Source organism: Leopardus geoffroyi, chromosome E2 (genome assembly GCF_018350155.1).
Source record: "Leopardus geoffroyi isolate Oge1 chromosome E2, O.geoffroyi_Oge1_pat1.0, whole genome shotgun sequence".
In the NCBI taxonomy this organism is placed as follows: Eukaryota; Metazoa; Chordata; class Mammalia; order Carnivora; family Felidae; genus Leopardus; species Leopardus geoffroyi.
The window spans coordinates 30,277,626-30,302,754 of record NC_059335.1 but is presented as its reverse complement, the minus strand read 5'-3'; the positions used below and the strand labels follow the sequence as shown (position 1 = coordinate 30,302,754).

General features: G+C 40.4%; 1 long non-coding RNA gene across 1 annotated transcript in view; it reads left to right on the top strand.

Annotated features, from left to right (window-relative positions):
- The first annotated feature begins 713 nt into the window (after positions 1–713).
- Positions 714–25,129, top strand: part of LOC123579144 — a 393,386-nt gene continuing 368,970 nt past the window's right edge. The window contains exon 1 of the long non-coding RNA XR_006702644.1: positions 714–1,069. This is a non-coding gene — a long non-coding RNA (uncharacterized LOC123579144). The remainder of the gene's footprint in view (positions 1,070–25,129) is intronic.

Below are 25,129 nucleotides of genomic sequence, written 5' to 3'. Positions count from 1 at the left end.
GACTCATTTGTACTCTATTATTTGTTTTTTTGTGTTTAAAATATAATCTATGGTCAAATTGGTTTCCATACAGCACCCAGTGCTCATCCCAAGTGCCCACCTCCCAGCCCATCATGTACTCGATTATTTGAATGATTTACTTCATACTTCTTTTTAAATTGGTTTACTTTCTTTTCAGAAAAAAAATAATTAAAAAGAAAATTTATAGCACCGTCATAGGATGAAAACTGGTATCACTTCAGATAAATAGAAAGCAACCTATAAGGAAAACCCAGATAAAACGTAATGATACTAATCATGTTCGATCTTGCTGCTGTTGAATGCTAAAGGTTCTAAGCTTGGCTCCTGATAGGTCTTTATTTAAAAGGGAGATTATCACGTAGTAGAGGGATGGTAGAGAGTCTATTAGTACTAACCTGAATCTTCTTGAGTAGTGAGAAGGGTTGAAAAGGATTAACTTCCTCCCTAAACAGATTCAGTATGATTTAAAATCGCATTCCAGTGCCATTTAAAATCACATTCCCCAGACCACCCAAAGTGAGTCATCTACCACTTAATATCTGTGCGTCACCAGTGCTATCTGTTGCATTCCACGTTTTAGGAAACAATGAACTACATCAGCGGATATTAAAAGCAGCCGGAGGTGGGTTCGCGGGCGCGGGTGCACGCACACGGTTCTCAAACATTCGTGTGCCTCAGATTCACTGGTAGGGCTTGTTGGACTACCCAGCTTCTGACTCACGAGGTTTGGCAGACAGCCCCACAACTTGCATTTCTCAAACAAGATCCCAGGTCACACTAACACTGCAGCCCAAGACCACACTTGGCGGACCAGTGCGCTCAATGATGGAAGAGCCAATGTATGACTAACTTCTCACGAGTTTTTGCCTCCCCAGTGTTCTTGAAGCCAATGCATGCCGGTGTGGATAGTAAGCAGAAGACTCGAGCAGGGTAGAAATCCAGATGAATTAAGATGCACGTATTTTTTAACCTTTCCTCCAGCGAGGAGTACATCAGTTCCTACAAGTTGAACTGCAACATAAAGTAAATAGATCTGCTCTGAGAAAAGGTCAGTACTCATGTTCTGCTACAATCTAATTTCAGTCTATTGCCCTATGCCCTATTACTCACTCTGGTGCAAGAGATACAATGGTGAAAAAGCTTGAATTTAATTGTCTTTTCTCCACTAAAAGCTTCTCGGCTCACGGAATATTCATGAGGGCTAAATAGATGAGCTAAAGAAGGCAAGCCTCTCCAGCCACAGGATCACAGGCAGCCCTTCTCAGAGATTGCTTCTTTCCTAGTTTCTCGTGGTTGTTTTTGTTTCTTTGTTGTTGTTGTTGTTGTCGTTTTGATCTACAAAACTTTATTGATGTTAGGAGGACCATTTTCCTTGTCCAAGTAGATTTCAGCGTAAAAAAAATCTGATCTATTCCATCCATGACAACATCCTAGTTGCGAAAGCATGCTACAGTTTTGTAAGATATTATCATTGAAAAACACTGGATAAAAGGTATACATGCTCTCCAGGGGTGCCTGGGTGGCTCAATCAGTTAAGCCTCCGACTTCAGCTCAGGTCATGATCTCGGGATTTGTGGGTCTGAGCCCCCACCACGAACTCTGTGCTGACAGCTCAGAGCCAGGAGCCTGCTTCAGATTCTGTGGCTCCTTCTCTCTCTTTGCCCCTCCCCCTCTCACACTCTGTCCTCTCTCCCTCTGAAAAACAAATAAACATTTTAAAAAAAGATATACATGATCCCTCTGGTATCTCTTACAATTGCTTATTAATCTACAATTACCTTAAAATAAAAAAGTTTATTGAAAAAATGCTTGTCGAAAGACATTATTCATTCAGCTTGCCCATGTAGTACCACCCCAAAATGTATTCTTCCAAAGAATGTTCTGTGGTGCCAGATGCTCGCGGATGGAATTTAAGGTCATTAAAGGGAGTCTCCATTTCCTTCTTCCTAGCGTTTGGGGGGGGGGGGTCCTTCCACATCTGAAAGCAGGCCCCAACTCTGCTCCCTCCCACTTTGCTCAGGGCATGCCATTACCAAGTACCAGATCCTAGGAATTATTTTCAGCAAGAAGCTTTGAACCTTTACTCTGGCGTGCTAGCTATTTGCGAACCCTTCTGCTGATTATGGAACTGTGTTTAGTTTCTATGACTTAATAATTACTTTAATTTCACTTCATACTGTTCTGAAGAACTCTTTTTGAATGAAGGACACTCAGCATATTCCTAGTGCTCTGGAACAGACACAGCTAATCAGAATGTGTAGAATTGAATAAAAGAGCAATTATGGGAGGCTGTGATGTGTTATAACAGATGTACCAAACAAGGCTGGATCAACTCATTGCTCGGAAGAGAAATAATTTATTAAGGCAGTTTCGGTACAGATCTTACAAGCACAAGTGGAAGCATTTTAACAGGGTAGAGGAGGAGAGAAAACTAAAGGTTTGAAGCATGGATTTAATAAAATGATTCCAAAGATTTCCTTTATCCCGTGTGCTAATTTCCACTCAGGCGCATCTTTCCATATTCTTTGGTGTTCGATTCTGTCTTGAATTGCCTGTCCATGGAAACTAGGTCCCTTCTTGGTTCAAATGACCATGAAGGAAAGGTCACTGGGGGGGGGGGAGTCCACTGAGAGATATCCCCAACCTTAACTGGTCAACAAGTTACTCACCTCTCCCAGTCTTTTGAGGTGATTCATGTTGTGCTGGGTGGAAAACCCAAGTGAGAACACATGAACGTCTGCTATTTGTGGTAGCCTGGATTTATGGGGTCTTGTGTCCCCAGTTGCTCTAAGGGCCCCATCTACTTCTAAGTTATGACAGCTTCTCAGGGAATGTTTTTCCTAAACACTGCATGGTTAAAGCAGCTGGCGACTTAGAGCTCATTAGCTAAATTAGTTTTATTTTGATACTGGTTTTATAGGACCTAGCTTTTGCTCTGGATACAAACTCTTGCTAGGCAAGAGGAGTGAGGAGGGGAAGAAAAGGTAGAAAACAAATTCTATGTCCTCCGGAGGCTTATGATTAACTAATAAAGACAGGACAAGCCCATGCACTTCCAAATTTGAGAACAATTCCACTACATCATTAACTAATTGCTACCAAAAAAAAAAAAAAAAAAAACACACACACACAAAAGTCCAATTGTTCATAAACAGCTTAAAGAGTAGAGTTAGTGTGATGCTTTTGGTAGGACCCAAATCTTGACCTGGTCTTAGAAAACCCCTGAACTTCGAGTGATTTGCTGTCACTCAACAGGTGTAATTTGGCAAGGAGGGTTTTTTAAGATGCCATCTTTTCTTTGAACCCTTTCTCCATTTGTCCTTTGTACAACTTGTGTGGTACTTTACCACAGATTATGACAGTCATCTTCTCATTTATTTTGTCTCAAGTTCTTTTATCTGTATATCTATCTATCATTCTATCTAAATTTTTATACAATTTCGGGGCGCCTGGGTGGCGCAGTCGGTTAAGCATCCGACTTCAGCCAGGTCACGATCTCGCGGTCCGTGAGTTCGAGCCCCGCGTCGGGCTCTGGGCTGATGGCTCAGAGCCTGGAGCCTGTTTCCGATTCTGTGTCTCCCTCTCTCTCTGCCCCTCCCCCGTTCATGCTCTGTCTCTCTCTGTCCCAAAAATAAATAAACGTTGAAAAAAAAATTTAAAAAAAAATAAATTTTTATACAATTTCTAATTGGGGTGCCTGGCTGGCTCAGTTGGAAGGGCGTGTGACTCTTGATCCCAGGGTCATGAGTTTGAGCCCCACATTGGGTAGAGAGAATACATATATATATATACAGACATACATAAACAAGCAGATAAACAAACTTTAAAAAAAGTATTATAGAATTACAATTTTTATAAAATTTGCAAAAACACGTATTATTTTTTTCTCCAGTGTGTCCTGAATCCACAACTAGGCAGCAAGCTTTTTAAGGATGAGTAATATTCCTCTTACCTGCATCTCTTACCAGGGTGTTTAGGACAGTGCTTTTTTCCATAGAAGCAGTAAGTCTGCTGATCAAATATAATGGAATATAATGGCCTTGGCTGTCCAGGTCAGAAATAGCACACATCTCAAGTATGGATAATCAGGCTTCTTCCGTTTATTTTTTCTTCTTTTTAATAGTTGGGCTAGCACAGAATGAGGTCAGAGGGTGTGTGAGTGACGTTACAGTTGTAAGCTGAGTCAAGGTACAATAAGCTACATCAGAACAAACATGATTTTCAGTCCAAAGAGTGGGACTCCAAACCTCACGAGCCTGCACCAAGTTGAGTTCTGGAAACCCTTAATCGCTTAGGTTGCCAGGGCCCCCTCCATAAAACAGACCCGAGAATAGCACTTACCCTCATTCCATGCGTGGATTTGGGGGGGATCCAATGAAATAATATGTGAGAAATGTACAGAGAAGTTCTGGTCCTGTACAAATAAACAGAAATTGTTGTTTTTGATAATAAAATGGAGAGAATGGAGCACACATTTAAACCAGCACAAACCAGTTTGATCCAGTCCAGACAGCTTGGCAGTTTCAACAAATCTCCTGGCTTTGTAAAGTTTCTATTGTTTACTTGAAAAATCATAACATTTTCCAAAAAAACAAATACAGGCCTCTTTAATTTGGGCTGCCTTGTGGAATGAGTACAGATGGTTACCAAATGGGCCGGTGGATTACTAAGAGGCAGCTAGATTAATTGCCCTTTTCATCAGGCTGGGTGATCTTGGCTGGAGACAAACAGGGTTGCCCTGTACTTGCCCCGTACCTGCGTGTGCCTGTCGATCGCCGCAGTCATGAGGGGATCTAGAATCTGCCCTCAAATCTTCTTTCTGCTCCCAACCAAGCCCTAGTGAAAGCTTGGAAAAGGTGAGCCTGGTCTTGGTGCTTACAGAGCATTCTGCTGAATTTTCCTTCTGTGCTACCTTTTTCCTTGAAGAACCACCCTGCTCGCAGCTCCAGGAAAGGTCATGTGACCCAAGCGCAGCCAGTCGGAATTATTGTATTGTTCTGCCTGTTAGGGGCACTTCACTCAAGGCAGGCTATCCGGGATCAAGGAGACTCCATTCCAGAACTTGTGTCTGCACTATCAGAAGAGAGAAGCCCTCTTGCTGTTGATGCCAGAGGGATGCAACATTGGAGCTCCTGGTAGCAGGCACGTGGGAGAATATGCCTGACAACAGGGCTGGTGCTGAGGAAGTGAAGCCAAGAGGTAAGGACACCTAACTGACTTCATTGTTTGACATCTGGATGTAGCCACCCATCGGCAGGTCCCTCCTTGTTCACAGCGAGAACACAGCCAACACCCATTTTTGAGGCAAGTGAGAGAACAGTGAAATAGAGGAGATTGTCATCAATAACAAGCCTCATCTACTGGGATGTGCTATCCTCCTCTGAGAAGACCGCCTCCCCCACTGCACATTGCCCATCCCTCCCAACTGGAGGTTTTCATAGGCTGTTTGCTGTTTGCTCTTGACGTCATTTCATGTCTGAGTTTTGACTCTCTAGTGGATTGACTTATCCTAGAGGGCACGGTCTTTGGGGGATTTGTTTTGTCCCCGACATGGCATACAGAGTGCCTAAAGAGTACAGGCTCAAAGGGCACCTGGGAGACTCAGTCAGTCAAGTGTCTGACTCTTGATTTCATGGGTTCGAGCCCTGCCCTGGGCTCTATGCCGATGGCACAGAGCCGGCTTGGGATTCTCTGTCTCTCTCTCTCTCTCTGCCCCTCCCCTGCTTATGCTTTATCTCTCTCTCTCTTTCTCTCTCAAAATAAATAAAATAAACATTAAAAAATTGTTTTAAAAAGAATACAGGCTCAGGGTGCCTGGGTGGCTCAGTCGGTTAAGCGTCTGACTTCGGCTCAGGTCATGATCTCGCAGTTTGTGAGTTCAAGCCCCACGTCGGGCTCTGTGCTGACAGCTCGGAGCCTGGAGCCTGCTTCGGATTCTGTGTCTCTCCATCTCTCAGCCCCTCCCCTGCTCATGCTCTGTGTCTCTCTGTCTCTCAATAATAAATAAAGGTTAAAAAAAATAAAAAAATAAAAAGAATACAGGCTCAAGATTTATCTCTGTTGGGACAACTAGAGGCACGGGGATGTATATTCAACTCTCAGAGGATAGTGACTTCCCTGCGGGGCCTGTGTGTGAGCCAGAGTGGACAGGTCGTTTGGCTATAGCAAAGACTCTTCTGTCTTTGAGGGAACTCTGCCTAAGCTTCTTAGGGCATTCCTGGCTTGAAGGTGGGGAGCAGGGAAGGGTATATTTCCCGAAGAGCAGGTCTACTTCCTTCTGCCTTTCCTGTCTTGTCAAGGGTTACATCAACACCTCTGTGTCATAAAATGTAGCCTCGTTAGACTGCCAGTGCTACACTGGGTGTGTGGAGACGTGGGTCAGAGAGGACAGGGCTCTTTGACAACCTTGTGCTCTAGGCTCTGGACCAGGACATTCACCCAAGAGTGGTGGAGTCATGATCTTTCAGTTTCTCCCCCCTTTCTTTTTCCACGGGACCTTCGGTCAGATCATTCAGGCTGACAAGGGGTCAGAAGTTCTGACATCACTCCATCATCAAGCTTTATTTCTCCTCTTCCCATCAACACCCTACCCTTGAAACACTTCCTCTTCCTATGGCCAAAAACAAGAGGTCTGTTCATAGCCAGTGATCCTCCAGATGAAGCAACCAAGTGCTAGGTTCCCCTGGCCAGGACATTGTTAGTTTAACAGCCATTGTAAAATGGACATTGATTATTATTTTACAAAGTGCTTTCACATGCATAGCCTTTTTTTTAAATATATACAATAGGGGCGCCTGGGTGGCGCAGTCGGTTAAGCGTCTGACTTCAGCCAGGTCACAATCTCGCGGTCCGTGGGTTCGAGCCCCGTTTCAGGCTCTGGGCTGATGGCTCAGAGCCTGGAGCCTGTTTCCGATTCTGTGTCTCCCTCTCTCTCTGCCCCTCCCCCGTTCATGCTCTGTCTCTCTCTGTCCCCCAAAAAATAAATAAACATTGAAAAAAAAAATTTTAATATATACAATAGATACTATTTATTTAAGTTTTAAAAACACACAAAACAATGCAATCTATATGTTTATGACTTAATGTGTACATAGAAAATGTATACAATTTTTTTTGAGAGAGAGAGAGAGAGAGAAAGAGAAATGTAATTAGGCTGAATACAAAGGGAGCTTTAATTATAATTTTAAGATTTTGGTTCTTAAAAAAATTACTCCGCAGCAAATATGATAAAATGTTAAACCCCTATCACATCTGGAAGATGGGTATGTACTTGACTGTACACAATTAATATTTATTAGTAAATAAATAAATGAGTAGAGAAAGTTTCTAATTTCTAGACAGTCACTCAAGCCAGCAATCCAAAACGAACAAATAATGTTTCCTATGGATGCCTGCTGCCAACTCATTCAACACTTTAGATACACTCACTATTTTTTTTTTAATTTTATTTTTTTAATTTACATCCAAATTAGTTAGCATATAGTGCAACAATGATTTCAGGAGTAGATTCCTTAATACCTTTACCCATTTAGCCCATTCCCCCTCCCACAAACCCTCCAGTAACCCTCTGTTTGTTCTCCATACTTAAAAGTCTCTTCTGTTTTGTCCCCTTCCCTGTTTTTATATAATTTTTGCTTCCCTTCCCTTATGTTCATCTGTTCTGTGTCTTAAAGTCCTCATATAAGTGAAATCATATGATATTTGTCTTTCTCTGACTGGCTAATTTCACTTAGCATAATACTCTCCAGTTCCATCCACATAGTTGCAAATGGCAAGGTTTCATTATTTTTGATTGCTGAGCAATACTCCATTGTATATATATATATACCACATCTTCTTTATCCATTCATCCATCGATAGACATTTGGGCTCTTTCCATACTTTGGCTATTGTTGATAGTGCTGCTATAAACATTGGGGTGCATATGTCCTTTGAAACAGCATACCGGTATCCCTTGGATAAATACCTAGTAGTGCAATTGCTGGCTCGTAGGGTAGTGCTGTTTTAAATTTTTTGAGGAACCTCCATACTGTTTTCCAGAGAGGCTGCAACAGTTTGCATTCCCACCAGCAATGCAAAAGAGATCCTCTTTCTCTGCATCCTTGCCAACATCTGTTGTTGCCCGAGTTGTTAACGCTGGCCATTCTGACAGGTGTAGGGTGGTATCTCATTGTGGTTTTGATTTGTATTTCCCTGATGATGAGTGATGTTGAGCATGTTTTCATGTGTCTATTGGCCATCTGGATGTCTTCTTTGGAGAAGTGTCTATTCATGTCTTTTGCCCATTTCTTCATGGGATTATTTGTTTTTTGGGTGTTGAGTTTGATAAGTTCTTTATAGATTTTGGATACTAACCCTTTATCTGATATGTTGTTTGCAAATATCTTCTCCCACTCCATTGGTTGCTTTTTAGTTTTGCTGATTGTTTCCTTCACTGTAGAGAAGATTTTTTATTTTGATGAGGTCCCAGTAGTTCATTTTTGCTTTTGTTTCCCTTGCCTCTGGAGACGTATTGAGTAAGAAGTTGCTGCAGTCAAGGTCAAAGAGATTTTTGCCTGCTTTCTCCTCGAGAATTTTGATGGCTTCCTGTCTTACATTTAAGTCTCATCCATTTTGAGTTTATTTTTGTGTCTGGTGTAAGAGAGTGGTCCAGGTTCATTCTTCTGCATGTCGCTGCCCAGTTTTCCCAGCACCACTTGCTGAAGAGACTGTCTTTATTCGATTGGATATTCTTTCCTGCTTTGTCAAAGATTAGTGGGCCATAACTTTGTGGGTCCATTTCTGGGTTCTCTATTCTGTTCCATTGCTCTGAGTGTCTGTTTTTATGCCAGTACCATACTGTCTTGATGATTACAGCTTTGTAATACAGCTTGAAGTCTGGGATTGTGATGCCTCCTGCTTTGGTTTACTTTTTCAAGATTGCTTTGGCTATTCGGGGTCTTTTCTGGTTCCACACAAATTTTAGGATTATTTGTTCTAACTCTGTGAAGAATGCTAGTGTTATTTTGATAGGGATTGCATTGAATATGTAGATTGCTTTGGGTAGTAACGACAGTTTAACAATATTTGTTCTCCTATCCAGGAACATGGAATCTTTTTCCATTTTTTGTGTCTTCTTCAATTTCTTTCATAAGCTTTCTATAGTTTCCAGTGTATAGATTTTTCACCTCTTTGCTTAGATTTATTCTTAGGGATTTTATGTTTTTTGGTGCAATTGTAAATGGATTGATTCCTTGATTTCTCTTTCTGTTGCTTCATTGTTGGTGTATAGGAATGCAACCGATTCCTGTGCATTGATTTTATATCCTGCAACTTTGCAGAATTCATGAATCAGTTCTAACAGTTTTTTGGTGGAATCTTTTGGGTTTTCCATATAGAGTATCATGTCACCTGGGAAGAGTGAAACTTTGACCTCTTCCTGGCCTATTTGGATGCCTTTTATTTCTTTGTGTTTGATTGCAGAGGTGAAGCCTCCAATACTATGTTGAATAACAGTGGTGAGAACGGACATCCCTGTCTTGTTCCTGACCTTAGGGAGAAAGCTCTCAGTTTTTCCCCATTGAGGGTGATATTAGCGTTGGGTCTTTTGTATATGGCTTTAATGATCTTGAGGTATGATCCTTCTATCCCTACTTTCTTGAGTGTCTGTTTTTATCAAGAAAGGATGCTGTATTTTGTCAAATGCTTTCTCGGCATCTATTGAGAGGATCATATGTTTCTTATCCTTTCTTTTATTGATGTGATGAATCACATTGATTGTTTTGTGTATATTGAACCAGACCTGCATCCCAGGTATAAATCCCACTTGGTCGTGGTGAATAATTTTTTTAAAGTATTCTTGGATCCCGTTGGTTAATATCTTGTTGAGGATTTTTGCATTCATGTTCATCAGGGAAATTGGTCTGTAGTACTTCTTTTTAGTGGGGTCTCTGTCTGGTTTTGGAATCAAGGTAATGCTGGCTTCATAGAAAGAGTTTTGAAGGTTTCCTTCCATTTCTATTTTTTGGAAGAGCTTCAAGAGAATAGGTGTTAACTCTTCCTTAAATGTTTGGTAGGATTCCCCTGGAAAGCCATCTGGCCCTGGACTCTCATTTCTTGGGAGATTTTTGATTACTAATTATATTTCTTTACTGCTTATGGGTCTGTTCAAATTTTCTATTTCTTCCTGTTTCAGTTTCAGTAATGTATATGTTTCTAGGAATTTGTCCATTTCTTCCAGATTGCCCATTTTATTGGCATATAATTGCTCATAGTATTCTCTTATTATTGCTTTTATTTCTGCTGTGTTGGTTGTGATCTCTCCCCTTTCATTCTTGATTTTATTTATTTGGGTCTTTTCCTTTTTCTTTTTGATCAAACTGGCTAGTGATTTGTCAATTTTGTTAATTCTTTCAAAGAACCAGCTTCTGGTTTCATTGATCTGTTCTACTGCTCTTTTCTTTCTTTTTTTTTTTTTTTTTTTTTTTGGTTTTGATAGCATTAATTTCTGCTCTAATCTTTATTATTTCTTGTCTTCTGCTGGTGTGGGGTTTTATTTGCTGTTCTTTTTCCAGCTCTTTAAGGCATAAGGTTAGGTTGTGTACCTGAGATCTTTCTTCCTTCTTTAGGAAGGCCTGAATTGCTATATACTTTCCTCTTATCACTGCCTTCCCTGCGTCCCAGAGGTTTTGGGTTGTGTTGTTATCATTTTCATTGGCTTTCATGAACTTTTTAATTTCCTCTTTAACTTCTTGGTTAGCACATTCATTCTTTAGTAGGATGTTCTTTAGTCTCCAACTATTTGTTAACTTTCCAAATTAGTTCTTGTGATTGATTTCGAGTTTCATAGCGTTGTGATCTGAAAATATGCACTGTATGATCTTGATATTTTTGTATTTGTTGAGGGCTGATTTGCGTCCCAGTATGTGATCTATTCTGGAGAACGTTCCATGTGCCCTGGAGAAGAATGTATATTCCACTGCTTGAGGATGAAATGTTCTGTATATATCTGTTAAGTCCATTTTGTCCAGTGTGTCATTCAAAGCCATTGTTTCCTTGTTTATTTTTTGATTAGATTATCTGTCCATTGCTGTGACTGGGATATTGAAGTCCCCCACTATTATGGTATTACTACTAATGAGTTTCTTTATGTTTGTGGTTAATTGATTTATATATTTGGGTTCTTCCATATTTGGTACATAAATGTTTATAATTGTTAGGTCTTCTTGGTGTATAGACCCCTTAATTGTGATATAATGCCTTTCTTCATCTCTTGATACAGTCTTTATTTTAAAGTCTAGATTGTCTGATATATGTATGGCTACTCTGGCTTTCATTTGGTGACCATTAGCATGATAGATGGTTCTCCATCCCCTTGCTTTCAATCTGAAGGTGTCTTTAGGTCTAAAGTGGGTCTCTTGTGGTGTGCCTGGGTGGCTCAGTCGGTTGAGAATCTGACTTCGGCTCAGGTCATGATCTCGCCATCTGTGAGTTCGAGCTCCGCATTGGGCTCTGTGCTGACAGTTCGAGCCTGGAGCCTGTTTCAGATTCTGTGTCTCCCTCTCTCTCTGCCCCTCCCCCACTCATGCTCTGTCTGTCTCTCTCTACCTCTCTGTCAAAAATAAATAAACACTAAAAAAAAATTTTTAAGTAGGTCTCTTGTAAACAGCATATAGATGGATCTTGTTTTCTTATCCATTCTGTTACCCTGTGTCTTTTGATTGGAGCATTTAGTCCATTGACATTTAGATTGAGTACTGAAAGATATGAATTTATTGCCATTATGTTACTTGTAGAGTTGGAGTTTCTGGTGGTGTTCTCTGGTCCGTTCTAGTCTTTGTCACTTTGGGTGTTTATTTATCTATTTATTTATATCTTTTCTCTCCTAAGAGAGTCCCCCTTAAAATTTCTTGCAGGGCTGGTTTAGTGGTCACATACTCCTCTAATTTTTGTTTGTCTGGAAAACTTTTTATCTCTCCTTCTATTTTGAATGACAGCCTTGCTGGATAAAGAATTCTTGGCTGCACATTTTTCTGATTCAGCACATTGAATATATCCTGCCACTCCTTTCTGGCCTGCCAAGTTTCTGTGGATAAGTCTGCTACAAACCTGATCTGTCTTCCATTGTAGGTTAAGGACTTTTTTTCCCTTGCTGCTTTCATGATTCCTTCCTTGCTTGAGTATTTTGTGAATTTGACTATGATATGCCTTGTTGATGGTTGGTTTTTGTTGAATCTATTGGGAGTCTTCTGTGCTTCCTGAATTTTGATGTCTGTATCTTTCCCCAGGTTAGGAAAGTTTTCTGCTATGATTTGCTCACATAACCCTTCTACCCTTATTTCTCTCTCTTCCTCTTCTGGGACCCTATGATTCTGATATTGTTCCTTTTTAATGAGTCACTGATTTCTCTAAATCTTAAATCATGCTCTTTTACCTTAATCTCTCCTTTTTTTTCTGCTTCATTAGTCTCCATTAGTTTGTCCTCTATATTGCTTATTCTCTGTTCTGCCTCATCCATCCTTGCCAGCGTGGCATCCCTTTGAGATTGCAGCTCAGTTATAGCATTTTTTATTTCATCCTGACTAGCTTTTACTTCTTTTATCTCTGCAGAAAGGGATTCTAATCTATTTTTGACTCCACCTAGTATTCTTATTATCATGATTCTAAATACCGGTTCAGACATCTTGCTTGTATCTGTGTTGGTTAAGTCCCTGGCTGTTGTTTCTTCCTGCTCTTTCTTTTGGGGTGAATGCTTTCATTTTGTCATTTTGAAGGGAGAAAAGGAATTAATGAGGTTAAAAAAATTAAAATTAAAAAATATTAAAACTAAAAAAATATTAAAACTAAAAAAATATTAAAATTAAAAAATTAAAAACAAACACACACACAAAGAATTGAATAAGTGACGCTAGATCCTAGGTGTGTTTTGGTCTGGGTGTTGGAAGGGGCTTGATAGAGTAAAGAAAAAAGGGGAAAGAAAAAAAAAGAAAAAGAAAATCACTTGAAAATTTGAAAAAAATGAATACACTGAAGTAACTCAAATGAAATGATGGAAGTAAAATAGAATTTGAAAAAATTTATACAAAAGTAAAAAACATAGTAGAACAAAAATTTTTAATAAAAATTGAAAATAAAAATGAATTGTTTCTCTTTCTGTATTCAAGAAAAAGAAAAGAAATGAAAAAGAGATGAAAGAAAAAAGTAAAAGAAAGAAAGAAAATGGAATAGATGGACTGGCGAATAGACTGAAATATGACTGAAATTACTTTGTTTTCCCCTAGAAGTCAAACTATAGTTTATAGTCCATAAACTAAGCAGGTGGAGAGACTTGTGTTCCTGAAGAGTGAGGTTGGCCTCGTTCGGCGGGGCTTAGTGTAATGGCTCTGCTCTCCACTAGATGGCGCTGCTAGCCTACTGGGGTGGATTGTTGCCGCGCTTGTAGGTGCGTCTGTGCATGCGCGGGATAGGTGACGATGGCGTCACCCATCTACTGGGTCTCTAGTATCTGGAACTCCGTTCTCCCCGATCAGCGATCGTGCACCCGTCCTTTGTCTTCGGCTTCCATCCACTTCCTGCTTTTACACAGTCCGTGACCAAATCCCAGGTAGCACCTCCCTCCTGAGTTTTGTCTCCGATACGGCTGTTTTTCCCGACCTCTTACTTCTGAAGGACAACGGCTTTGACCCGTCCCACCCCTCTGCGGAGGGTCTTGCCGAGCAACGGCCAGGTGCCAGCTGCACCCAATAACGTTTGCGGGTCCCTGCTGCTGCTGAAGCCCAGAGACTGTGACCGGGTGCCAGCCTGCCCCAGAAAAAGTTCGCGAGGTAGTGTAGCAGCAGCGTTTCAAGGATTATGGAAAATCACAACACACTTCTGGCTCCAGGCATCACCCTTAATGACCTTGTTCCAGCACCAGCGAATGTGGTCGTTCTCCTGGGTCCACTGGGGCCTTGCCTTTGGGAGACCCACACAGCCTCTACCAGGTGTCCTCCCAGCAGGTGAACTGCCTCTCCCCATGTGGCCTGAAGAACCCTGGACTCCACTCTGCTCCTGGGGATTCGCCCTTCCCACCAGAGCATCACCAGGTATTGAGCTGCAGAGTTTCAGCCTCTGCACTCCCCCTGTTTATAGTCTTAATGGAATTTAACCCCTCTCCTTTCTCCCTTTTTAGTTCAGTCCCGGCAGCTGTTTCCACTTTTCCACTTTCTCTCCAGCTGCTTTTGGGGGGCGCTTTTCCCATATTCTCCCCCCACCCCATCTCCGTCCATCCTTTCTCTGGACGCAAAAACAGCTCCCTGCCCTCTGTGCCTTCTCTCTCCCCCAGTTTACCTATCTGCGCCGTGTACCTGCTGCGTCCTGTGGTTCAGGTTGTGCAGATTTTTCTGTTAATCCTCAAGTCAGTTTTCTAGGTGTGCAGGATGGTTTAGTGTTGGTCTGGCTGTATTTCATGGATGCGAGACGCAAAAAAACTTCCATGCTCTTCCGCCATCGTGGCTCCTCCTCACATGCATAGCCTTTTTAATGCTTTATAATGCTGTGCTCAGTTTATGAGGGACAGGACCAAGTTTAGGAAAGATGTCTCCCTGTGGCACCTGAGTGAATCAGTTCGTTGAGCATCTGACTCTTGATTTCAGCTCAGGTCATGATTTCATGGTTCTTGGGATTGAGCTCCACTTGGCACTGCTCGGGAAACATGGAACTTGCTTGGGATTCTCTGGCTCCTTCTCCATCTGCCCCTCCCCCACTCATACACACATACTCTTTCTCTTTCTCTCAAAAATAAATAAATAAACTTAAAAAAAAAAACAGAAAACATGTCTCCTAACTATTTGTGTTTAAAAAAATTTTTTTTTAATGTTTATTTATTTTTGAGAGAGAAAGACAGAATGTGAGAGGGGGAGGGACAGAGAGAAGGAGACACAGGATGCTCCAGGCTCAGAGCTGTCAGCACAGAGCCCGACGCAGGGCTCTAACTCATGAACTGTGAGATCGTGACCTGAACTGAACTTGGACGTTTAACCAACTGAGCCACCCAGGCACCCCTTAACTGTGTGGTTTTATAAGATCATTTCTGTTTCCATAATACCAACTTTTGGACCAAAAGATGGAGACCAAGCTCATACTTCCTTAATCCTCCTCATAACTTTCTTTTTTAGCTTCTCTGGGTGGAAATAGAGCCCCCTCTTGCCTAGTCCATCTGTGGAACTTTGAGCCATTTGGGCTGGAAATTCAACCCAGTCTCTACTGGATACGTGAATCGGGTTCCAGCATCTCTCCCAGTGCTGACCAACCCTAACGGTGCTCAGGACTCGAGGTGTGGGTTGTGGTGGTGATGATACCTCTGAAGTAGAATTCTTCCCTTACCAGATGAGTTGTGATTATTACGAATGATAAAGAGGTTCAGTGCTCTATTATTTTTACTTTTAAAAATTGTGAAGCAAATGTTTCTCTCTGCACCATAACTGATCATTTTAATTTCCTTGCCTTTGCTATAATAAAAATTGACGTTAAAGAATGCCTGAGGCAGGGTAATGAGAAAATGAAATTAGTTTTTCAGTTGACTGATCAAAAACATTTTATATGTGATAATAAACAGTTTATTTTACTCTTTTGCTTATGACATAATTAATGGCGAAAATATTTTCCTGAAATTCATATTGTCTGCTGAACTCTCCTTCCAAGTTCCAGGAAAATAATATTTTTGTAATTCTCCAGACTGGATTAAAAAAAAATAAACTTTACCACTCCCCGCTGACGAAAGTTTACAATCTTTGTTTAACCCTTCGTGATTTGTGGCTACTCTCAGACCAATCAGGTCAGGGAAAATGTTTGTCTGCTATGTTTCCTTCCCAGGGGTCAGCAGTATTTTTCTGTTCAAAGTGGAATCAGCCCTCCCTGTGGTCTTTCTTGTTGGAACACTTTTCCTTAAAACCTGACAAGCTCAACCAATCTGAGCTTGCCAGAATTAAAAGGTACAGGTATTTTAAAAGTGTAGACTGGTTGTCACCCCACAAACTGAATTTGAACTTCTTTAATTTTTGACTGAAATATGTGCTGCTTTTCTTCACTAGCAAGATAAGACAGTGACGGATTTGAATGAGTGTTGAATTGGGATTTGAAGGCCTGGCTACTAATCCCAAATATCTCCTTCCCCATGCAAAGTTTGGTGTTTTGGTTTCCTCATCTGGGCAACTTCCTAATTCACCTTTTTTTTTTTTTTTTTTTTTTTACATTTTTTTAATGTTTATTTATTTTTGAGAGAGAGAGTGCACAAGTGAGGGAGGGGCAGAGAGAGGGAAACAGAGATCCCAAGCATGCTGTGCACTGTCAGTGCAGGTCCAACATGGGACTTGAACTCATGAAGTGTGAGAGCAAGACCTTAGCTGAAATCAAGAGTCAGATGCATGACTAACTGAGCTACACAGATGCCCCCAATTCACCTTTATTTTTTATTTTTTTTTTCAACGTTTATTTATTTTTGGGACAGAGAGAGACAGAGCATGAACGGGGGAGGAGCAGAGAGAGAGGGAGACACAGAATCGGAAACAGGCTCCAGGCTCTGAGCCATCAGCCCAGAGCCCGACGCAGGGCTCGAACTCCCGGACCGCGAGATCGTGACCTGGCTGAAGTCGGACGCTCAACCGACTGCGCCACCCAGGCGCCCCAATTCACCTTTATTTTTATGTTTAATTATTTATTTTGAGAGAGGGGGGGGGAGCAGACAGAGAGAGAGAGAGAGAGAGAGAGGATGAGAGAACAGGTGACAGAAGGGGCAGAGAGAGAGGGAGAGAGAGAATCCCAAGCAGGCACCATACTGTCATCACAGAACATGACTTGGGGCTCGATCTCACAAACCATGAGATCATGACCTGAGCTGAAATCAAGAGTCATATGCTTAACCAACTGAGTCACCAGGCACCCCCTAAATCATCTTGATAACAGTAAAAGGACCAATTACGAGGACCTTGCTATGTGCCAGGTGTACCAAGATGTAAATGCAAAGGCATTTCCTAAAGCACCATTCATAAGACCAGAAAACTGCAGTTAACCTGTATCCATTAGCTTTTGCTGCCTAACACCTACTCCAAAACGTGGTGGCATAAAACAATAACCATTCTATTTAGCTCATGATTCTGAGTTGGCCAGATCGCTTTTCCGGTCTCAGCTGACTTGGCTGATCCCTATTTGGCTCTCTCATGTGTGCCAATGTTTCAGCTTGCAGCTGATGGTCTAGAATGGTCCCCTCACATGTCTGGTTGTCAGCAGGCTGAATGGTCAGCTGGGACCGCTGGTCTCTGCTCCGCGTGTCTCTTTTCCCCTGGCAGGTTAGCCTGAACTCGTTCACATGGTGTTCCCAGGGTTCTAAGTGCAGCAAGAGAGAGTAGGCCCCAGGGTACAGTATTTTTAAGTGTCCACTTGAATCAACATTTGCTATAATTGCATTGACCAAAGTAAGCCACATGGCCTACCCCACAGTCCATACAGTAGGGTACTACCCAAGGGAAGGGAGACCTTGCAGCCTCTTCAGCAGAAAGTCTACCACATGACCTAACTAGCCGTCCATACCAAGAATGGTTGACTCAATTAGGGTTCATATCTGTTGTTTACATAAAGTCTTTGAATATATTGTTCGTTTTGTTCGCAATGCAGTTGAAGACCCCTTCCCTGGTTTTTTGATCAGGTCAAATCCTATCTCTAAAGCTCTCACAATGCTATGAACCTTTCCCTGTAACCCTTCCCACATTTGCAATATTACATTAATTTGCATGACTTGCCAACGGGTATTGGTCACCCCACCAGACTGCAAGTTCGAGAACACAGGGACTGTGTCTTATTTTTACTCAATGCTCTATCCTCAGCCTGCCAGAGTGTATGGCATAGAATATAAAAGTATTTGTTAGGTAGTTGTTTTCGATTATCTTTAATTTCCTTCAATGTCATGTCGTTGTCGACAAAGAAGGCTTACATATCTCTCAGTAAATTTATTCTGAAGTACTTGATGTTTTCAGTAGATTTTTAAAAATTTATCTTTTTCTTTGTTGATGGTAAATAGTAATACAATTGAGTTGTGTATCAACCTTGTAAACAAAGACCTTGCCAAATTCACTAATTAATTCTAATACTTTGTAGATTCTTTTGGATTTTCTTTATGTGAAATTATGTCATCTATGAATAATGACTCCTTTATTTCTTATTTTGTTATTTCTTATCCCTTTTATTTTCTTGACTTATTATGGTGCCCAAGACCCTCATTACAATGATCAGTAGAAGTAATATAGGGCATCCTATTTTGTTTATGATCTCAGAGGAAAGTATTTGGTAATTCACCATAAGAATGAGGTCTCTTAAGTATCTCTTTTTATTTATTTTTAAATTTTTATTTACTTATTTATGTTGAGAGAGACAGAGCGTGAGCAGGGGGAGAGGAGCAGAGAGACAGAAGAGAGATTGCCAAGCAGGCTCCGTGCTGTCAGCTCAAAGCTCTACCCAGGGCTCAAACTCACAAGCCATGAGATCTTGACCTGAGCGAAAATCAAGAATCAGACACTTAACCGACTGAGCCATCCAGGTGCCCAGTATTTCTTTTTACATTTAATGATTAAAGGGACACTTGGGTGGCTCAGTCGGTTAAGCGTCTGATTTTGGCTTAGGTCATGATCTCGCAGTTCATGTGTTCAAGCCCAGAGTTGAGCTCTGTGCTGACAGCTCAGAGTGTGGAACCTGCTTCGGATTCTGTGTCTCCCTCTCTTTCTGCCCCTCCCCTGCTCTCACTCTGTGTCTCTCTCTTAAAGATAAATAAACATTTAAAAAAATGTTTTAAATTTAACCATTATGGAACTTTCAAATTATAAGCTTCATGTGCCATCACCCGGCTGTACAATTGTCAACATCTTGCCATTCTTATTTATCTATAATCCCACATTTTTATTTCTTTGCTCATAAAATAAGTGTATTTTGAATAAGTACAGTAATGAATGCAATGGAATTCTGTGCAACAATTAAATATATAGTAGATCAATCTGTATGGATATAGAAAAATGTCTACCATATGGTAAGTAGAAAGAAATACATATACATACACACATATCCTATGTTTGCAGTAAAGCTACATATGTATGTCTCCCTATGTGTATGTGCATGGAAAAAAGAAGGGTATTGATCAAACTAGTAACCACTGGAAAGGGAGAAAGGGAATAGAGGAGAGATGGTGTTTCTTATTCTTTATACACTCCTATGTTATTAGAATTTCTCTCAATGAGCATGCACTGCTTTTGTAATTGAAGAAAACCAATAAAGGAAAAAACATATTCTTAAACAGCTAGTTTGTGAACATTGAGTAAAGAAAGCAATGATCCAGGAGCTAACAAGCTATCCAGAACTAATTTCATTTCTTCCTTCGTCTTTTTAAAAAATATGATTATTAGACTCATAGTTTAAGGGAATGCAATAGCCTAATGTATCTTAACATCCCTTAACCTGGCTTCTTGTGATGCCCTTTTGGACAAGTTCAAGACCTGAAGGCTGAGGACTGTTTGGTCATCCATCAGTGTTTGCTGAGAACCTGTTAATATAGCAGGCACTCTTCTAGGATCTGGACTATAACACTAAACAAGTGAGACAAGATCTCTGTCCCCAACGATCTTCCATTCTAATCAGAGGGACAGTTACTATATAAATGAACAATTACGCATCAATACAGTATGTCCTCTGAAGAGATTAAAGTAGAGAATGACATGGAGAGCAACGCTTTGGCTACTGGGTGGTCAAACAAAAGTCTGAAAAGAAAAGAATGACTCTTAGGCTGAGATCTGAAAGCTAAGAAGAATCATCCAGGTGGAAACCAGGGGGAAAAAAATCTACGTTGCGGGCCTGGGTGGTGCAAAGGCCATTAAGTAGGTAATGAGCAGAGTGGGCTTGAGGAACAGCATGTAAATCAAGGAAAGTGTGGGGTAAGGAACAAAGTGGGGACTGGAAAAAAGAGGAAGGCAGGGAAGGAGGCAGGTTTTAGGTTAGGTTAGGCTGTGAAGTCAAGGTAAGGATTTGCATTTTAATCTAATTGCAAATGGAAAGCCATTGAAGGTTTTTAGGCAAAGAAGTGACATAATCATCTGATTTTTGTTTCTTTGTCATGTTTTGTTTTAATCGCACTGGTAGCTCTGTTGAGAATGGATTAGAGTGGGCCAAACAGAACAGATACCAGGAGGTTACTATTCCAAGCAAAAAAAAAAAAAAAGATGCTAGAGCAGTTGAATTTGTGATACACCATGGGAGCCAAACCTCCCAGGATTTACTAAAGGATTAGATTAGGCAAAGAGAGGAATCAAGGGTGACTTCTAGTTTTCCTGCCTGAGAAAATGACAGGAATACCAGATGGAGAAGACTGGGAGGTTCATGAACATGTTAAGTGTGAAATGCCTCTCGAATGTCCAAGTGGAGATGGCCAACAGGCACATGAAAAGATGTTCAGCGTCGCTCCTTATCAGGGAAATACAAATCAAAACCACACTCAGATATCACCTCACGCCAGTCAGAGTGGCCAAAATGAACAAATCAGGAGACTATAGATGCTGGAGAGGATGTGGAGAAACGGGAACCCTCTTGCACTGTTGGTGGGAATGCAAATTGGTGCAGCCGCTCTGGAAAACAGTGTGGAGGTTCCTCAGAAAATTAAAAATAGACCTACCCTATGACCCAGCAATAGCACTGCTAGGAATTTATCCAAGGGATACCGGAGTACTGATGCATAGGGGCACTTGTAGCCCAATGTTTATAGCAGCACTCTCAACAATAGCCAAATTGTGGAAAGAGCCTAAATGTCCATCAACTGATGAATGGATAAAGAAATTGTGGTTTATATACACAATGGAATACTACGTGGCAATGAGAAAGAATGAAATATGGCCTTTTGTAGCAACGTGGATGGAACTGGAGAGTGTGATGCTAAGTGAAATAAGCCATACAGAGAAAGACAGATACCATATGGTTTCACTCTTATGTGGATCTTGAGAAACTTAACAAAAACCCATGGGGGAGGGGAAGGAAAAAAAAAAAAGAGGTTAGAGTGGGAGAGAGCCAAAGCATAAGAGACTGTTAAAAACTGAGAACAAACTGAGAGTTGATGGGGGGTGGGAGGGAGGGGAGGGTGGGTGATGGGTATTGAGGAGGGCACCTTTTGGGATGAGCACTGGGTGTTGTATGGAAACCAATTTGACAATAAATTTCATATATTGAAAAAAAAATAAAGTTCTTAAACATTTCCTTTGGGTTAAAAAAAATAAATAAATAAATAAAATAAAACAGCTTGATAAACAAATCTGGAATCTCCAGGGGAGGCCAAGATTTGATGTAGATTTGGGACTCTTTGGCAAATAGATGGTATTTAAAGTTGGTGATTTCATCGTCCATTGGCAAATCTGTCTCTGAAGGGTATGGATTAACCCGGGATTCTGCCACTGTTCTACCCACATTCTATCCACATGTGCATTTAATAACCGGGAGAGAGAAGAGAACTTGTTCTGATCACATTTGTGGTCAGTAGTCTGCTTGGGGAAAAACACAGCATTCTGGATGAAAGAATGAAGATGTAAAAATGGTAATGGGCAGGCCTGACTCAAGATGACAGGGATATGCATTCACTTTATTTCCAGCCCTCCACCTCAAGAGTGGAGGACTGTTAACTGACTAGGTAAGTCCTTCCTATGAAAAATGACACTGGTTGACCATAAGTTTAATGTGTACCAATAGTGTGTTAGAGAAATTTACACCCATGACTAGGACCAGACCAAAAGATATGGGCCACTAGGTAAGCTAATGAGGAAAATCTCTTTGACACCATGGCATGTAGGTAGAGACCTAAGGAGGCAAAAGAGGGAGCCATGCAGGGGTCTGAGAGAAGGGATTTTCAAGTTTTAGGAACAGTAGGTGCAAAAAGTAGAACCTTGTCATTCTTGATTAGTTCCACATGCCCAGCGCCCAGACATTGCCAAGTGTTTCATAAGTTTTTAAGTATTTATTTATTTATTTAAAGAAAGAGTGAGAGAGAGCATGAGCAGGGGAGGGGAAGAGAGAACCCCAGGCAGGTTCCCTGCTGTCAGTGCAGAGCTTGATGTGGATCTCAATCTCACAAGCCATGAGATCATGACCTGAGCCAAAATCAAGAGTCAGATGCTGAACTGACTGAGCTGACGCGCCCCATTAATAAATGTTATTTGAATGAAAAAGTGCACTTTTACTAACATTCACATGAATCGTGATAAATAGGGATGGCAACTCCCCTCCCCCCTCCCCCCCGCCCCCGTTTTTTCTTGATCCCTTCCCATGCTGAGATTCTCTGAGCCCTCCACATCATCATTATCATCCAAAGTACATTCTTGAGTTTGAGTTCTTAACTGCAAATGGGGCAGTGCTGAAAAAGGGACAAAAAGGACCATGTAGACCTTTCTAATTGTATAATCTAAAATCTACCATTGTAGTTTGGCAGAAGAACACACGTAAAATTGTGTGGCGCGGTGCTTGGAGTGTAACAGCTGCTCATAAAGCAAATGCTGGAAGCAGAGTCTCTTGTAGAGAAGAAAAAAAAAAGGATGGTGGGTAGTTAGATGCTATCCAGGTAAGGGGTAAATGTATTGAAATGTATTGAATGGTAAATTCTATTTTGTTCTCTACTTATTCATAGAGTGATTATTACATATTTGGCATTTGGCTAAAGGAAGTGAAGACAACTAAGACATACTGAGCGCTTGGCATGTGCCAGGAATTATATCAGATGTCTTATGTCTCATTTCGTCTTAAAACAGTCATGGGAGATGGTAATCGTCCTAATTTTCAATTGTGAAAATATTAGGGTTCAGATCGTTTGCTTATGGACACAATTTTCTTCCCTCTTTGGCAGTATTAGCAACTGGCTAATTCTGTATACTTTTAATTTCTGAATTAGGTAAGGCTCGTTTGAAAAAAAAATCCTTTTGCATTTTAACCTTTGTTGTTGAAAAGTTTGCTGAAAAGTATATGTTACTTCATTCATTTTAACAAGTCCAAGGAAATACCCTAACTTATGTCCCCTGTAGAGAACCTGGGGTTGTATAGGGTTGTCTATATTCTATACATCATTTTTTTAAACAGTTGAGTGAAATATATATATATATATATATATATATATATATATATATATTCAACTGGATAGAAAACTTTTAAATCCACCATTTTAACCTGATAATGTAAGTACATTTATTAGAAACAAATACTAGACAACAGATTAAACAATAAAATACTAGATAATACCAGTAAAATTGTGAGTAAGATAAAGATGTTGGCAATCACTACTATTACTTAATATTTTGAGGTCTTAACCAGTAAAATAAGATGTGAACTAAAAAATGAGACATAAAATTGGAAAGAATATAGTCATCATTTTTATATGATTTGATTGTCTACATATAAAGTGTCAGAAATAAATCAAATGAAAAACTACCAAGACCGTAATTGAGTTCAATAAGAATATCAGACTAGTACAAAATTGTGCTTTTTAAATTCCAGAAGTAATCATTTAAAACAACAATAATCCCCATTAACAAGAATATAAACACCAAAAGTAAATATAATAATGATTTTGGTTGAAATGTGAACTTCATGAAACTTTTGACAACCACAGAAAATAATTTTATCTGAATTGTTTTACTGTCAGTCAGCTTTTTAGAAAATAAAAAAAAATCATCCCTGCAACACTTTTTGAAATCATCTTGAGTTTTCAGCAATTTAAACTCCATCTAATGTGGTTCTGTGAAAAGAATGTTACTACAGTTTTAAGTGTATACGTGTGTGGGTGCCAATAATTTTGTATTGTTTGTAGATGGAAAAGGAAAACAATTCAAGCTGAGAAAATTATTCTTGAACACCAATTTTTTACACATTTCAGTAAAGAATTTTTTAAACCACTGTCCAAAAAATGCAAGCTCTCTCTAGGAAAACTGTACAATTTCATAGCATAGCAACTTTATAGTTTAGAAATAATATGAATGAACGGAATATCATAACTAACTCCATAATGAGAAGAATTGATGTAGTTCAGTTTCCTCCACATCAATCCATACAATGACTACAATTTCAATGAAAATGCCAATAAGATGTTTTTATGGGTATCTTTTTATTGTTTTTGTGGGTATCTTCTGCGGGAGGGGAAATTCAGGTTGATGTTACACATTATTGGGAAGAGTAAACATACAAAAGCAGCCCTTTAAATGTTTGAAAAGGAAGCCTAATTAAGAGGAGGACAAAATCTAGCAGATACCAGAATTACTTAAAATATAGCAGAGGGGTGCCTGGGTGGCTCATTCAGTTAAGCATCCCACTCTTGATTTCAGCTCAAGTCATGATCTCACGGTTCATGGAACTGAACCCCGCATTGGGCTGTGTGCTGACAGCACTGAGCCTGCTTAGGGTTCTCTCTTTCCTTCTCTCTCGGTCCCTCCCCTGCTCATGTTCTCTCTTTCTCAAAATAAATAAATAAGCATTTAAAAAAAGTAGCTGAATAAATAATAGACAAGTATTGACTAAAGTCCCACTCTGTGATCACCACTGAGCCAATATGATAGGATTGGGATGTCCCATCATTAATCTCTCTTCAAAGGCAGTGTAACCATTTTCTACTTCCTTGGTTCTCTTAGTTAGCATTATTTTTTAGTTTTAAATTTCTTATCTGGAAGTCAATTATTTACCTGCTTCTCCTTCTAACTTGCCTCTGTAAGGGCAGAAATTTTGTCTTATTCATGTTTTATCCCTGGATACAACACAACTTTTTTTATTCAACTTAAATGAAATGTTACTGCACCTTGGGCTAAGGAGCAATTTGAATGGACATTAGATTGCCTTCTCTTATCTTTGATGAATCCAGAAAGGCTTCTTGGAAGAGGTTAGATTCTAAAAGCTCTTTGAACAGTACGTTAGACTGAGAGGGAAGGGAAGTGGTCTACTTATGCTATGCTCTTCTAGAGAAGCTCAATGGGGGCTGGGTCCTGGTGGTCTTCCTGGAGAAGTGACCACAGCATGGTAAACACTGAGAAATGGGTGACCCGTTGATGCCGTTCTGGCCCCTGCAGAATCATGTGTCCAGGAATGACAACAAACATTATAT